Genomic DNA, 17,511 nt, shown 5'->3' with positions numbered 1-17,511 from the left:
TATAACACTTGGAAGGGATATTAGGACAAGGCGCTGAAACTTTGAACACTTACGAACACTTCTTGGCACATTAACAACCTCAGGACGCAAGAACACTTCCGAACACTCTATTGACTTACACAAAACTTCCCAAAATTTCGAATTACGAATTAGAATTACGTAAATATAGAAACAAAATTTTGTGTAATATTGTTAAATTGTTAATGAATGTAGAAGGTGAATAAACAGTTTTATTCAGAAATATGAATTTTATAATGAAATAAAACCAAAATAAGCGCCGGGTGACGCCTAGGGAAGTCGACGATGCGCTCAGATCGTCGACTTCCTTTGGCGTTACCCGCCACATATTTCAAACTTATTTTCTCATAAAATGCTCTTATTTTAGAGTAAAACTATGTGTATTCACGTTCTACAATCATTAACATTCTTACAGTAAGAAAATGTTTAGTTTTTATATGCGTAATTGTAGGAATTTTGGGGTAATTCTCCGGAGTCGTACATCTGGCATGCTCACTCCACCACCACGAAGGAGGGGCCAGATTCGCGAAAGCACTTACGAACCTGTACATCTTTTCTCAATCTTAGGCGGGTTTGTTTCCAATTATTAAACAGTTAATGAGCTCCGAAGCACCAGGAGGCTGTTTATAACAATAACAACAGTTGATTGGCAAGTTTTCATGCTTGTAAACTGTTTAATAAATGTAACCAAAGCCGTCAAAGATTGAGGAAAGATGTACACGTTCGTAAGTGCTTGCGTAAGTGCTTTCGTGAATCTGGCCCCTGCTCGTTTTCTAGATTTGCTAACCCCGTAAAAAATGCAACTGTTTTGCCTAAACAGGAACGAACTACCCCAAGCAACCCACTTAACCTATCCAAGCCGATGCATACGAAAACGCCAATATTATGGTGCTTTAATTTTGATTAATACGATGTAAATTTAACGGACTGATCGACTTCGTAAAAAAAATGCAAGGGAGTGGTTGAGAGGACAGGCTGCACACACACACACACACACACACACACACACACACACACACACACACACACACACACACACACACACACACACACACACACACACACACACACACAGTGCCAGCCATCAGGGCGTGACACCCATCACCTGGCTCTGGCTGGCACTAACATTTGAGAAAATAATATCGCAAGACACAAACTCTAGAAGACAGCTGTCCCCACAAACCACCAGGAGACAGGTGTAATCAGCAGACAGTTCTTGATCATTCAATTACAATCTTTCTATACATTTATGTATAAGGAAAGTGAATGAAAATCTTCCCGGGTGTGCCCTTACCTACCACTGACTACAGGGTTGGGGGATGGGGGCTAGAAATAGCCTAAGTTACTCTACTCTTTTGAGATGTATTTTATTGTCTCAATAAACGTACTTGAACTGACTACGGAGGAGTGAGATCTAGTGCTTACGGTGCCCCTGATTGATTGATGAAGATTAAGCCACCCAAGAGGTGGCACGGGCATGAATAGCCCGTAAGTGGTGGCCCTTTTGAGCCATTTCCAGTATAGATGATACTGGAGATCTGTGGACGTGCGACTGCACCCTGCGTGACGGGAGATGTCTCCCGTCTTACGGGCCCCGATTGATTGATTGATGAAGATTAAGCCACCCAAGAGGTGGCACGGGCATGAATAGCCCGTAAGTGGTGGCCCTTTCGAACCATTACCAGTATCAAAAGATGATACTGGAGATCTGTGGAGGTGCGACTGCACCCTGCGTGACGGGAGGTGTCTCCCGGACCAAATGGTGAACGGGCCCCGTCTTCAATACCCATTTATACCTGGCGCACTAATTACCTCTCTCATCATTAACGTCTTCATCATATTTCTTGATCAAGTTGTGGATGAATTTGGCTTCACTATTACGGGCTATTCATGCCTGTGCCACCTCTTGGCTGGCTTAATCTTCATCAATCAATCGGCTTCACTATAGCCTCATCCTTCGATGCATTCCACTTGCCTATCACCCGTACCAGGACGAGACCTGCCTGACGTCTCTTCTACTGAAGTCCAGCTCCCACCGATGTCCCCTCGTCCAACCTATTATTTTTTAATTTAAATAGGCTTCATTTATTCACTTTATCTATTCCTGCCATGATCTTGTAAATAGTTGTGTTATTCCCTGTGTTGTGAGGGGCGAGTTCTCACAACCTGTCCTCAAAGCCGAGGTCTCTCAATGCGCAGACTAATCTAGTTACAACTTCGGAACTTTCTTAAATTTCTTTTTATACTTCACAAGGTGTGGGTTCCATGCTGGAGCTACATATTCAAGTAAAGGTCTCACATAGGCAGTGTGTATAAGCCTGAATGCCTCCTTGTTTGGATTATAAATATGATGTTCTTATGTTTGCTAACTTCTCACTTGCTGCTGATGTTATACGGCTCACGTGAGCTTCAGTTAATGGTGTTGGGACTATGTCTACTCCCAGTCTTTTGCTCTCATTGTTTCTTGTAATTATTTTCCCCTTATGGTATAGATAGATGCAGGTCGCTTATCTCCTTGACCCATTTCATTACTTTGCACTTATTTGGATTGAATTTCTGCAGCTACTTATCTGTCCATTTCTAAAGTCTGATAAGGTCTTGTTGCAGCACCCAACAGTCCTCTTCAGTTCTTACTCTCCTCATTAAGTTTACACCATCAGCAAACATGGACGTGTACGAGCTCACTCCCTCTGAGAGGTCATTTACATCAAATTAAAAACAGCAATGGTTCTAGGACCAACCTCTATGAAACACCGCTGTCCACTCTACTCCTGCCTGACATGTCCTCCCTCACTCTGACCCTTTGTTTCCTGTCTGTCAGTACTCCCGTACCCAGTCCAGGGCCTTTCCTGTTATTCTCGCTCGTCTCTCCATCTTGTCATTAGTCTTTTGTGAGGACCTGTATCAAAAGATTTTGTGGCAGTCTGTCCATCCTTCCTTCTCTTGTCTTATTTTGGCGACCCTGCCATAGAATTCAATTTAGTTAATCATGATTTTCACATTCTAAAGCTGTGTTGAATTTGAATTTGTTGAATTAAAATTTCTAGCTCCAAATGTTCTACAATTTTTTTCCTGATGAGCTTTTTCTATAATCTTACATGAAATACCAGTTTATGACATATTTAGTGATTCGTGTCTCTCTTCTTTCTTGAATATTGGAATTACATTTGTTTTTTTCCCCAGATTTCCGGGTATAAGACAAAAATAAGGAGAAAGCGCCAAGCCATTACGACTATATAGCACTTGGAAGGGGTCAGGATAAAGATTTTGGGATGGGACGGGGGAGGAAAGGAATGGTGCCCAACCACTTGTGGACGGTCGGGGATTGAACGCCGACCTGCATGAAGCGAGACCGTCTTGTTGTTGTTAAAGATTCGTTACCTGGAACAAAAAGTTCCAAGTAACACCGGCTATGGTGACCCCGTAGTGCCTTACCCGCGAGACCGTCGCTCTACCGTCCAGCCCAAGTGGTTATCTTGAGATGATTTCGGGGCTTTTTTAGTGTCCCCGCGGCCCGGTCCTCGACCAGGCCTCCACCCCCAGGAAGCAGCCCGTGACAGCTGACTAACACCCAGGTACCTATTTACTGCTAGGTAACAGGGGCATAGGGTGAAAGAAACTCTGCCCATGGTTTCTCGCCGGCACCTGGGATCGAACCCGGGACCACAGGATCACAAGTCCAGCGTGCTGTCCGCTCGGCCGACCGGCTCTGAGTAGATTTCCGGGTAGTTCTCTCGTCTCTAACACGATGTTGAACCACTTAAGTTAACGGGTCAGACAAGATCCCTGCCGCTGCCTTCAGACCATATCTGGCCTGGCCCCACACAGCTTGTGTCACATCCAGCTCCTCCACGTGGCTTTTTACCTCTTCGGCGTTAACTGTAAATGTGTCTGGTGTTGTTTGTGGTCGCCTCCTGTCACCGTCACTTGCGCGCCAATCTAGTTCTGGTTTGAAGACCTCCCGGAACCGCTTATTGAGTTCTTCATACACTTTTTCCTGCAATCTTCCCCCGCTTAACACCCTCCCACTTCCCCCCCTCCCCATTTCCCTCCCTCCTGACATCCCCCTTCCGTCCACTACCTCTTTCCCGCCCCCCCTCTCCTGTACACACCTGAGCCAGGAGGGATAAACAGGTCAGAAAAGCGCTCGAAGGCAAGTCTTTATTGCTCCTCCCCCCCCCACCCACCCCCCACAGCCTACCCGACCAGTCAGCCATTGTCCAGCCTCTTTATCTCCCTCATCTATAATTAACTCCTTCCCCCATAAACCCACTACAATCTCTCTCTCCTACTTACCTTCTGCGGAGCCAACAAACATCTCCCGCCTGCCTCTTTATTCAAGAAAACATGCATGAGAGAGGCAGCAGGTGAAGCAGAGTATACCATACACAAGGGGGGGGGGTGAGGCAGGCCTATACTGCCTCAGAGTATACCCATACACAAGGGGACGGTGGGGGAGGCAGGCCTATACTGCCTCACGAGATTTCAACGCTTCTTAATGTACCTATCCAAGATTGATTTTTTTGTTATCAATGTTTCTGGTTACTTGTAATTCAAAGTAATGCGTTTGATAGTTAACAACGTGTGTGTGTGTGTAACTCGTAGAAGCAAGTGCAATCTTAAAGTAAGCCACTTCGAAAGAGTACCTTCACTAACAGAGCCTCTTAGAAAGTACTTCCACTAATTCAGTCACTTAGAAAGTACCTTCGGCTTATTTTTGAGCGGCAGCAAGAGGAGGGTTGACCTTTGACCCCACACAGTAACTGCCTGTGACCATCTTATACTGTTGTTTAAGATTCAGCTACTGGGAACAAAACGTTCCAAGTAGCACGGGCTATGGTGAGCCCGTAGTGGACTTACCTGGCACAGGAGCGGGGCTGTGACTTGAACCCATCTTCTACCTGCAAGTACACCTTTATAACTCTCGAAGCTGTGTGTCCACACCTTACTGTTTAAGACAACATTATAACGGTGAAAACGACTAAGCTGCCTTAGGAAACACGACGAAACGACATACTGCATTTTTTTTAGTTTTGGCTTAGAGTGAAGAGTTAAAAGGGTGTAGTTAGCATTAGGAAATGTATTTGTCAGTAATTATGGGGTAATTTGTGTATTATCTATCTACCCCCCCCCCCTCCCTCCCTCTCTCTCCCTCTCTCTCTCTCTCTCTCTCTCTCTCTCTCTCTCTCTCTCTCTCTCTCTCTCTCTCTCTCTCTCTCTCTCTCGCTCTCTCTCGCGCTCTCTCTCGCGCTCTCTCTCGCGCTCTCTCTCGCTCTCTCTCTCTCTCTCTCTCTCTCTCTCTCTCTCTCTCTCTCTCTCGCTCTCTCTCTCGCTCTCTCTCGCGCTCTCTCTCGCGCTCTCTCTCGCGCTCTCTCTCGCTCTCTCTCTCGCTCTCTCTCTCTCTCTCTCTCTCTCTCTCTCTCTCTCTCTCTCTCTCTCTCTCTCTCTCTCTCTCTCTCTCTCTCTCTCTCTCTCTCTCTCTCTCTCTCTCTCTCTCTCTCTCTCTCTCTCTCTCTCTCTCTCTCTCTCTCTCTCTCTCTCTCTCTCTCTCTCTCTCTCTCTCGCTCTCTCTCTCTCTCGCTCTCTCTCTCTCGTGTTCTATACCCGGCCAGGTCGACTCTCTTACACCTCCTTGTACTCAGTGACGGTTCCCACGCTCTCTACTGCCAAGGCGAACGATGCCAGGCAGCTGTACTTGTTGCGTATATCCAAAGACAGATTCTCAACTACCAATTCTTCAAATATTCGTCTTGCAATATTCACGAGAGTAATACACGTGTCAATATGACACACTTTGACTTTGAATGACCAAAGGATTTGGTTATGAGAGGGGAGGAGACGGAGCTATCATAGGTGAGGGGATGAGATGGTGATCTGAGACGTCTACTTTGGACGTGATGACCTGAGACGTCTGCTTTGGACTTGATGATCTGAGACGTCTGCTTTGGACTTGATGATCTGAGAATGTCTACTTTGGACTTAATGATCTGAGACGTCTGCTTTGGACTTGATGATATGAGATGTCTGCTTTGGACTTGATGTGATAGTGACACTGTTGAGAGAGTCTTGCCCTAGACTTGCCCTAAGCCAGACTGGCTTCCCCCAGGAGTCAGGTGTGGGTGGCTGTGGTGATGGCTTGCCTTAGGGATTTGTTTTAGGATTATATATGACAGTACATGAGCTCATTTTACCATTATGGTGAGTTACAAAAGCAACGCGTTCTCATATTTGCACCCGTAGGAAAAAAATATAATTAGTGAACAATGCACCGGCAAATCAATTCTTGAATCCGGTTCTAGATCCGCGAACGCAACAATGGAAACTAGTGACTGTTACTCATTCGTTAATCAGAATAGAGAACGATAACACAGCAAAAACCGTGATGATTAATATTTAAATACAAGGTAACAACCGTGTGTCTTTTTGTAGTAGAAAACGCACTGCAATTATGCGGAGGGGGGACTAAAACACTAACGATTCAATACGACTTTCTACTGTTAGTTTTTCTCTGCTTTCACCCCTCGTGCATACCAGTTCACAGGCACTAGTGGTTCGCAAACACTAACAAACATTCTCTCTCCTACCCCCCATACCCAGTAGTTAGCATGGGCGGGGCCCGAACCTGGGTGACATCGTATCCATATATGTAATGATGCCAGGGAGCCACACACATATTACAGAGAATTGGTTCACTGTCAGAGTAGTGAACAATAGTAATGTGGTGAGAAGTGTAATGGAGGCGGTCTCCATACGCGGCTTAATATGCTACTATGTGACAGAGCCTTATATGCTCTCAAACTATACACCAGTCGGCCCAAAACTCGTGGTTCATACCTTGCAAAACAATTTAGTGAGTACCTACTACAACAATCACCCTACCACACCAACAATTCTCACCCCACAACCACCACCCCACCCAACCAACTACCCCCAACCACCACCCCACCCTACCAACTACTCCCACCCACTCACCCTTCAAGAAAGACCATCAACAAATTACATTTGATAAGTGTGAACGAGAGCGTAATCTCCATCCTCCTCCAGTGCCTTTCACTCCCCCCTCCCTCCCCGCAAATGGCTGGGCGCGTTTCCTATCACCCAATGCCCCTGTCCACCTAGCAGTAAATAGGTACCCAGGAGTTAGCTTGTTGTGGGGTTGCATCTTGGGGGGAGGGGGTCAGTAATTCGACCCTGGGGAGGGCCGGGGAGGGGGGGGGAGACCTTGGTATAATAATATAATAGTAGTAGGCATCCATCAGTCTTAGACGGGAGACATCTCCCGTCACGCAGGGTGCAGTTGCACCTCCACAGATCTCCAGTATCGATCAGCTCTTGATACTGGTAATGGCTCAGAAGGGCCACCACTTACGGGCTATTCATGCCCGTGCCACCTTTTGGGTGGCTTAATCTTCATCATCGGGTGTATGTCACGGGAGATATCTCCCGTCACGCAGGGTGCAGTCGCACCTCCACAGATCTCCAGTATCAGCTCTTGATACTGGTAATGGCTCAAAAGGGCCACCACTTACGGGTTATTCATGCCCGTGCCACCTTTTGGATGGCTTAATCTTTATCATCATCATCATCATCAGTCTTAGGAGACTATGGAGTTGCGCTCTGGTTGTCGGTCTGGAGTGGCCTCACCAGGGCGCAAAGCCAGGATAGGTTGATACGGTAGGTAATATACTATCATATGTAAGCTGTCGCACACATATGATAGTATATAATCATAAACTATATGTATATACTGGCTGCCTGTCCCCGACACAATGCATTAAAACTTCAACCACCGGAACTAAGACTAAGAACCTCTCGGGCCAAACTCCTACCGACGTAGCCGCTAAGAAGAAAAACATTCGTAAGCTGCTTCGTGAATCAGCTGAGCTCAGCTTCGTGCGCTCAGTCTGATAAACCACAAGAATCAGCCCTCTTTTCGCCCGTATGCGTTAAACAAGTTATTTTCACGCTCAAAATGGGGAAAATATATTAACTGGCAAAAGCACTGGCTAATTATCCCCACTCAACCAAAAATTAAGTCACATTTGACCTAGACATGAAAATCAAACCATACGACAATCAAATACATAAAACGAAGCCCTAACCATCTGATTAGGGCTTATAATAGCCCTGATTATCTGCTGAAGCGTCAGATAGGGCGGGAGAAGCACTTACCTCATGTGTAGGGCGGGAGAAGCCCCTGCCTCATGTGTAGGGCGGGAGAAGCACTTACCTCATGTGTAGGGCGGGAGAAGCCCCTGCCTCATGTGTAGGGCGGGAGAAGCCCCTGCTTCATGTGTAGGGCGGGAGAAGCACTTACCTCATGTGTAGGGCAAGAGAAGCCCCTGCCTCATGTGTAGGGCGGGAGAAGCACCTGCCTCATGTGTAGGGCGGGAGGAAGACCTACCTCATGTGTAGGGCAGGAGAAGCACCTGCCTCATGTGTTGGGGCAGCTTGGTGGACGAAAAACATGGCCCGCGTGCCTAGTCTTCTCCTGCAACACACAGCCAACCCAAGACATGCTGTTGGGCTGGAAATGTTGGAGCTGCATTAACTGTACACACAACTGACGTCTCGGTTCCCTCTCATTCCTTGCCGCACCTGTGTGCAGTTTGGGCTCAGCCTTTACACTTTTGTTTTCTCTTAAACAATTATATGTTTCCTGCACCATTCTCTCTCAATATATATTCCATACATAACTATACAAGACATACGGCAACTAGTCCACCCCAAAATGCTTAGCGTATTAGGGACTTGATTCAGTAAATATTTTCAGTACTTATTAATTAAGCACTGCATCATGTTCTGTACATTTTTTTTTAATTATTAATATTATTATGCCTATTATAACAAAATCGAGAGCCAGGATTCAACTCCCATTTATGCAAGTACTGTACTTACGAATTCTCAATATTTGGCGGCTTTGTTTACCTTTGTTAAAGAGTTTACGAGCATGGGAACTTGCCAATCACATGTTATTATTCTTATAAACAACCCTCTGGTGTTCCGGAGCTCATAAACTGTCTATTTTATGTAAACTAAGCCGCCGAAGACTGTGAAAGAATATGCTTGCGTAACTGATGAAGGAATTCCCTTCGAGACGTGAAGATCCAAGGGGTCCAAGGGTCTGGGAATATTTTGGCTCTATTTTTCTCTGAAATTTTTCACAGCTCCAGGCCTAGTTGGCTTGGCTGAAGGGGTCAGACTCCTTGTCTACCTTTAAGGTTGTTTACAAGGACGAGAACTTGTAGTGACTCATGTGTAAGTCTAGCCTTCATCGATGTGCCCTCGTTCTACCACATTTTAATTTAAATATGCTTCTTTATCCAGTTTATCTATTCCCCCTTTCAAGATCTTGTCCATGAGACTTATTTTTGAACTAAGAGCTAAGAACCATGAACTAAGAGAGGCTTATTTTTGTACAAATAAGGTATATAGACAAAGGAACACAAAGGTATATAGACAAAGGGACAGACAAATTCAATATACTGTAATGTATATACAAAGAGACACACACAAACCTGGTACTGTATATGGACAAAAAGGACACAAATTCGATACATAAACTAAGGGACACAAATTTGGTACATAATCAAATGGACACAATACAGTGTATAGACAAGGGGGGGACACGCAAATTCAGTACTTAGACAGACACACAAATGTGGTGTATAGACAAAGGAACAGAAAAGTTATTACAAGAGAAATGCTTTGGATCAGTTTAGTCACCTGAAAATGTTTAATGCCAAGACAGTATGAAGAATATATAGGAGAAAGGTCAAGATAAGTATGGGGAGAGAATCAGTGGAGTGTCCAGGAATGTGTATAGGGGCAAAGGACGAGCAAAATGTATGGGTTGGTCCGCAAGTCTGTTGTAAGCTTTTTGATTTACTGACAGTGGTCAGCATTTAACAGATATTTCAATTTTATCTTTCTCCTTATATATTTGATATTGGGGAAAAGCTAGCTGACTTTATAAATATAACAGATACATAGAATTAGTGCTTGTAAAGGGAAAAGGAGGGTTGAGGAGGTGAAGGTGCAGTGAGGGTTAGGAAAACCAGAAGTTATAAAATGAATTTTATTAAAGTATATTTTTAGCCAGTGGGATAGTATAGCTGAATTTTCATATGATTCTGTTAAATAGTGATGTAAGCATTTTTTTTTATCTATGCAACACTTGGGTAAGACACCCAGAAACTAAATGTTATAATTTACAAATATAAGTACTGTATAGGTGTGGTGTGTGTGTTATCTTGAGGTTATCTTGAGATAACCTCAAGATGTGTGTGTGTATAACACTTGTAGTGATTGCATCACACTTAAGAACCAGCTGTAACACCTCATGAACTTCAGTGATACAAAACACATCAACATCAAAGGTAAAAGCAAGACAAACCTGAGTATAGAATTTGCACCCATCAAACACTACAACACAATGAAACAAAAATCAAGGAAAATAAAACAATGCTATTTTGCTGGCTAAAATTGTTCTCTAATAAAATACAATTTATTGCTTACTTTCTCACCTCCCTTCCTCCTATACTATACTGTATAGTCATACTAACTTGGCACATTCTGGTAATTACCGATCCCTGCCTCCACCTTCACCTCCCTGCCTCCGCCTACACTTCCCTGTCTCCACCTACACCTCCCTGCCTCAACCTTCACCTACACCTCCCTGTCTCCACCTACACCTCCCTGTCTCCACCTACACCTCCCTGCCTCAACCTTCACCTACACCTCCCTGTCTCCACCTACACCTCCCTGTCTCCACCTACACCTCCCTGTCTCCACCTACACCTCCCTGCCTCCACCTACACCTCCCTGTCTCCACCTACACCTCCCTGTCTCCACCTACACCTCCCTGTCTCCACCTACACCTCCCTGCCTCCACCTTCACCTCCCTGCCTCCACCTACACCTCCCTGCCTCCACCTACACCTCCCTGCCTCCACCTACACCTCCCTGCCTCCATCTTCACCGCTCTACCTCCACCTTCCTGCCCTCCACATTTGCTCCATATATAAGCATTAACCCTGTGTATTAGATTTGACATAGCCCTTACAAGTGAAACATTACCTACAAGTAAAGTCTACTTTTAATGTGTTGTTTCTCTGCATCGTTGTCACCACTTTGTGTTGTGGTTCAACAGTTTACACTTTGTGCTGTGGGTTTCAACAGTTTATACTTTGTGTTGTGGTTCAATAGTTTACACTTTGTGCTGTGGGTTTCAACAGTTTATACTTTGTGTTGTGGTTCAACAGTTTACACTTTGTGTTGTGGTTCAACAGTTTACACTTTGTGTTGTGGTTCAACAGTTTACACTTTGTGTTGTGGTTCAACAGTTTACACTTTGTGTTGTGGTTCAACAGTTTACATCTTTTTGACAACTTGTTCCCCAAGAACCGCTCATCAGTGAGTGGCCACAGGTACAGTAGTGTCTTTTCTTTTATTTAACAATCATGTACAGTATTTTTGAATTGAAAATCAAATAATGTATCTACAGGTACAATTGTATTGATAAGAATACAGTACTCTGAGTATTAAACCTGTATTACCCATTAGGCTAAGCATTGGGATTGAAAATATTCACACTAAAAAAATAACAAAATTGGTCTGACTTATTAATAAAAAATTGTATACTGGATTTTGAATAAATACAAATTTAAATATGGCCTTATTTTAACTCTTTGGCTGTGACAGTTGACGAATGTCGCCAAATTCATAACAGTTGTTTTTACTGTATTAATGCATTGGGTTACATCCCTGAGAATTGGAGCTTGAGACTGGAGCAGTCGAGCCTGGTTGTGAATGATTCATGATGATTAATAACTAGTTAAATAAAGTGTTCATATATATTTTAGATACTGGTATGCATAGAGGTGTATGGTGATTGGCAGTAGTTATGTATACAGTCTGCCTTCCAAATAAAGGGCCCAAATCAAGTACATACAGTAGTCATTCATCATGTTTAGGAAATGTACATTACCTATACATGCTATTTCGGCAGGTTGTATTCGGGGGAACACCATTTAGTGGGTCATATTCCGGGAAAAAATTTAGGATTAAGGATCTGCCCGAAACGCTGTGCTTACCAGTGGCTCTACAAGAATGTAAGAACTCTTGTATGTATGTATGTATGTATGTATGTATGTATGTATGTATGTATGTATGTGTGTGTGTATATATATATATATATATATATATATATATATATATATATATATATATATATATATATATATAAATTAAAACAGCTCTTGGGTGGATTAATTTTCTTTAGTCAAATAATACATGATTCCCACCTGATGATAATCAAGCTTTTCCTGGAAATAGCTTCCATCAACTCAAATATTCAAAGTGCAACTTTTGTAATTATTCACATTTCAGACATCTAACTATGCAGCCAGAGAGTTAATGAAAAAAATATACAGTACTGTATATATATTGTACAGAGACATATGCAACATTTTGAAATTAAAAGTATTATTAATATGGATAGTATGTCATACATGATACACACTGCATAGCAATTAAATGTCTTATTGTTTAGATATTATAAATAATTATATATTATATAATATAAAATAATAATATAAATATATATATAATATATATTATATAAAGAATTATATATTAGAGTATGGGGCAATGAGTTGCTTAGTGGTATGTTTTATACAATTTTTTTTATAACTATTCTGGAATTGTAATGTACAAGACTAGACTCTAAGTATGGAACTCATGCAAGTTATTACAATAAATAAATAACTAGTCAGATTTTGGTGAGCTACTACACATTGACATAAAATTATGTATTTTGAAAACGATAATCCATGTGGAATTGGTCGTCACTTCAGAATACTACCTGGTAAATTCAAATCCAGGATACAACACAACGTAATCAAACAGTGTATTGTATTTACACAAAATCTCATCAAAGGAATGAATGTTATTGGAACATAAAAGAACTTTACAGTCACGTAACACTATACAAATACACTGTATTTGTAATCATATGTCCTAATGACAATAAATGTAGGAATGTAAAGCTATATATTTTTCCAAGTGAAATGTTGAAAAAACCAGCTCATTGCATAGTCATGCATCGCCCTGTACAGTACTAAAATTAGTTGTCAGCCAACACTGGAATATAATGCAGAATCTTAAAAGTTCAAAGTCTTATCTAATATAACACAGTACATAATGTGATGAAGTTTCATTTGTGAATTACAATGCTGGGATACAGAGAAGGTATTCATAAGTCATATTACGCAGTGTAAATGATAACTATTCTATTGTTCAATACTTAACATGAAATAATTCAAAATTACTGTAGTTAAATGATGCCTACATATTTTTGTTATCAAAGAATTCACTTCTTTGCAACCTTGGAATACTCAACAACATGGATTTTGAAACATTATAAGTCAGAAACATTACAAATGTGAGCTTTGCTGAGCCACTTTTTAAGCAGTTCAGTAAGTCACACATAACAAGTAATGGTACATATATGATCACATGCATTAAGTACCTTTTCTAAGGGTTGAAGATGGTCATGATTCATGCTTTATCTGCACAGGGTTGAAGATGTTAATGCCAAATCTTATATTTCATTTAGTTTTTGGAGCAGCAAAAAATTTCCAAGTTCATTACAAAAACAAAGAAATCCTTTGGGGCATATTTGGTGCCTTTTGACTCATAGCTCAGCAGAACTTCCAACGTTTACCACAATGATTGCACAAGACAGACGTCGTAATAGGTTCATCAGAACTTTTGGACTGCATCTGTTTAGAGATCCAAGTGCTTATTAGTTGACAGAAGTCTGTGAATCCTATATAACACAAAATTATGAAAATTTAGCTGGTATCCTGACTTTTTTCCTTTATTCTTCAGCATTCTTTTAGATTTCTAAATGGATGTATACAAGTCAAGGGACAGTAGACAAGAAGAAGAGTAATAAGGAAAGCTAAGGTGTTATTTAAAAGTTGGATAAGCTGTGTCCTTTAAACGTACCTTTAGATCAATATAAATTGCTTACGTCCTCAAGAACAAAAAGTCTCTCCTGTTATCAATGATTTCATGACAATAAAATTCTAGTAATTTTCTATGAAGAAATCTTTTAAAACTTGAAAAAATGTGAACATCACTTACAATAAATAGATTTACAGTACAGTAAACCAGAGGAATAGATGTAAAAAATGACAACTACCTGGCTGTAAGTGCAGTCTCGCTGTCCACATTCTCCACATTTGAGCAAATCTGTTTTAGTATCTTGAGCAACAGCTAGCTGATGAATTTCAATGGCTTCCTGTGTGAAATTCTCACGTAGAGTCTTCATCTCAGCACTAGCCAGTTCCTGTCATATAAGATAACAGTTAAATATTTAGATTTAGTATGTTAAAAACAGTACAGAATATGCAATAAATTTACAACAATCAACCAGCTGTCTAAAGTGCACACTTGACAAATTGCACTGTATTAAAGGTTCACCTGGTGATGCCGTTGGTAAGTGATGGGATCGCAGAGAACACTGTGCTGCTCCTGGCACAGGCAGTGTTGCACCTGATCTTCATTTTCTCCCCTGTCTATTCCTTGAGCATTCTCAACAGCCTGTCAGGGAAAAACAAATTTACAGTCAACCTGTTTGTAACATCAGCTTGTAGATGCATAAAGTCAGAGCTAATTATCTGGACAGTTAGCAATCCTGGCATAAGCATAATGATAGGATCCAGGGAGAGGTAATTGTTGTGGATCAAGGCAAGCTGTTACGGTAAAACCATAATGACCTACTTACAAAAGAAGCATTCAAGTAAACATGTAATAGTGGCAAATTAAGTTATTATTATGGCAGTTAGTCCTCACGTCCTAAATGACGGAAAGAATCTGGAAAAGCTATGATGGTGGCGCATCAGGATAAACTTTTAAGCCAGCGAGTCAACCAGGCCTTATTCGAAGGAGGTTGGGGCCCCAGTTATCAAGGTATTAAATCATCATAACCTAAAGAAATGAGAGGTGAAGGAATAGTTGTTAGAGAACTATACAACAGGACCTTTAAACGAAAGAGAATTGAGACAGTTATTGGGTCAGGAAAACATCTCATTAGAAAAGCTATAGGGAATATTATTAGAACCAATGAAATACCAATTAAAAGAATCCAGATTTAGGGCAAATTCAAGAATAATTGCTAAGCTACTAAGTAAGGAACAGTCGGCTTACTTTGACAACGTTAACCTCTAAAAGTGTGATTGCAGTAATTGTCAAACTTCAAATACAGTATTTACATTTTATGTGCCAACAGTGTAAGTTCAATACAGTGCTGTACAACATCATATCATTTTGTAATTCTTGACTATAAAAACATTAAAATTTGTGAGTATCCTAATTCCTGCCAAGCACTGAATTGTAAAGTATAAAAAAATACATTAGCAGCAGAACACCAAACTGTTTTATGTAGTTTTGTGCATCTATTTTGTTTAATTTAAAATATATTAAATATTAAAAAAATAAAAAATAAGTGAAATAAACATTATCTAGGCATTTAATGAAGAAAGGCCAAAACTGTGTACTACACATTCAAACAGCCTTTTCCTAGGTTGAGGAGACCTGCATGTTCTGAACGGTTTAAATTTATAACCCAAATTTAGGCCCTTGCCAAGCCCTATACTGTACTTAGGTCATTGAGCACCACTGGATAAGTTGGCCCTCATACTAGATCAGGGGCCCTTCACAATAGATGTGTGTACTCTATTCACACCATTCAACAGGCCTTAACTATCAGCTCAAGAAGTTGTTCACCCCTGCCATAACAAGAGGGTGAGGATGTTCACCCCTGCTGGTGCAGAGATGAACATATCATGCTGGGATTTAAGCACGGGGCCAGAACTGGTTACGTTGTTCGGTACATTTTTATTCCCCAGATCATCGTCTGCAAATGTTACCATCCAGTCATTTTCCCAAGAGATAGGCATGTTGACCATTACATCACAGCGCTCACAACATAATATATGTAGCTTTTAACTAATGATTACAAAGCTGAGAATATACTTTACTCTTTTATTTGTTGTATTCTCTAGGCAAGTGATATTTGTTTCAAAGCAAATTTATAATGAATATCTAAAGTGCATTTCATAGCCAAGTAAATCATTTAAATATTTTTTATGAAGAAAAAATACCCAAAAAGAAATACTGAATTGACAACACAACAATGATATTTCAGTGTTGAATTACAGTACAAAATTGAATAGCAAATTAATTCAGAAGTCATTTTGGGAGTCATGTAATCTATAATACAGTACAGTACTTACAAAATTAGAAAAAAAAGTTTACACAGGACATCACCTTCCCTTTTATGTTTTGTAGTAACAAAAGCAGTCGACATTATGAAACAGAATGCATTCACTTATTTTTACAAAGTACTGTAAAGTACTTTTTGTACAGTACTTTGTAAAACTAAACGAATGTATTCTGTTTCAAAATGTCGACTGCTATTGGGAATAATTTTTGTCGACTTGCTACCTATTAGTGTGTGTAATGTGCTGGGATAGGGAAGGAAAGAGGGTTAACCAAATGCTATCAATTATCCTACCTGTTTTTCTCAGCAAACTTAGCATATAAGCAGACATGCTCCACACATGCTGGTGCTGGTTATTAATGGCTGCATTCACAAGATAGCTCCATTTATCCTCTCTCACTCCTCCTTGCACAGCACTTGCAGCCTCTGGCAGCGACATCTGTAGTTCGGGGTCAGCCTTTACACAGCACAAGCATTGGTAAATGTTTTCTACCTCATTCTTTTGAACACTTTTTTTTTTTTTTTTTTTGCTTTCCAGGGATGGAGTTCATTCTCACTTGATACATGAAATGTTTATACTGGCATTCATTTCTTTTATGCAAGTCTATTTATAGGGTCAGAACATTGATTTTGGATTCAAAATGTTTAGAAATTTATGTCCTTTCGAGTATAGGCACAACGTTATGTTTGAGGCGCTGCTGTGTTTACAAATAATTAAATAAATTTGTATTTATTTATGGTCACAGGTATTTTTAATGAAAATATGTGCAAAAAATATTAAATTAACATGAAGAACAAATTTAATTTTTATATTTAAGTGATCTGACGATGGTAAACCCGTTATCTGTTCCAGGTGACCTAAATTGCATCATCCATCACAAATTTCCCAAATATATATTTTTTTTTTTTGAGCAGTGTAGGCACAGCTTACCAGGATACTAATCAAAGAAACATCCAGAGATCACCTCTGCCAACCACTTATCGTCCAAGACATTGATTGCTCTGCTGGTATTTTCACAATATTTTTGTGCTTTACTTTCATACTTTTCCAGAAAGTATATATATTTTATATATATAAAATATATATATATATATATATTTTTTGCAACAATGTAGACTAATCATGTATCATTTATTTATTAAAAAAAAAAAAGGAATGTTGAATTGTTCATAAACATTCATGTATTCAGTAGTCACCCATAA

At 40.7% G+C, this 17,511-nt stretch overlaps 1 protein-coding gene and 1 long non-coding RNA gene across 2 annotated transcripts in view; both read right to left on the bottom strand.

The window, feature by feature from the left end:
• Window positions 1–8,618, bottom strand: part of LOC123746012 (uncharacterized) — a 129,770-nt gene extending 121,152 nt beyond the window's left edge. The window contains exon 1 of the transcript XR_011224989.1: window positions 8,423–8,618. The gene's annotated coding sequence lies outside the window, so the exon portion shown is untranslated. The remainder of the gene's footprint in view (window positions 1–8,422) is intronic.
• A 3,633-nt stretch (window positions 8,619–12,251) lies between these two features.
• On the bottom strand, window positions 12,252–17,255 carry LOC123746015 (uncharacterized). Its single transcript, XR_006771442.2, has 3 exons — window positions 14,508–17,255; window positions 14,227–14,373; window positions 12,252–13,801 (listed from the first exon to the last, which is right to left on the bottom strand). It is a non-coding gene; the product is annotated as an uncharacterized lncRNA (long non-coding RNA).
• Between the last annotated feature and the right edge of the window lie 256 nt (window positions 17,256–17,511).

This window comes from Procambarus clarkii, chromosome 78 (genome assembly GCF_040958095.1).
Source record: "Procambarus clarkii isolate CNS0578487 chromosome 78, FALCON_Pclarkii_2.0, whole genome shotgun sequence".
Taxonomy (NCBI): domain Eukaryota; kingdom Metazoa; phylum Arthropoda; class Malacostraca; order Decapoda; family Cambaridae; genus Procambarus; species Procambarus clarkii.
This window is presented reverse-complemented; position numbering and strand designations above follow the sequence as displayed.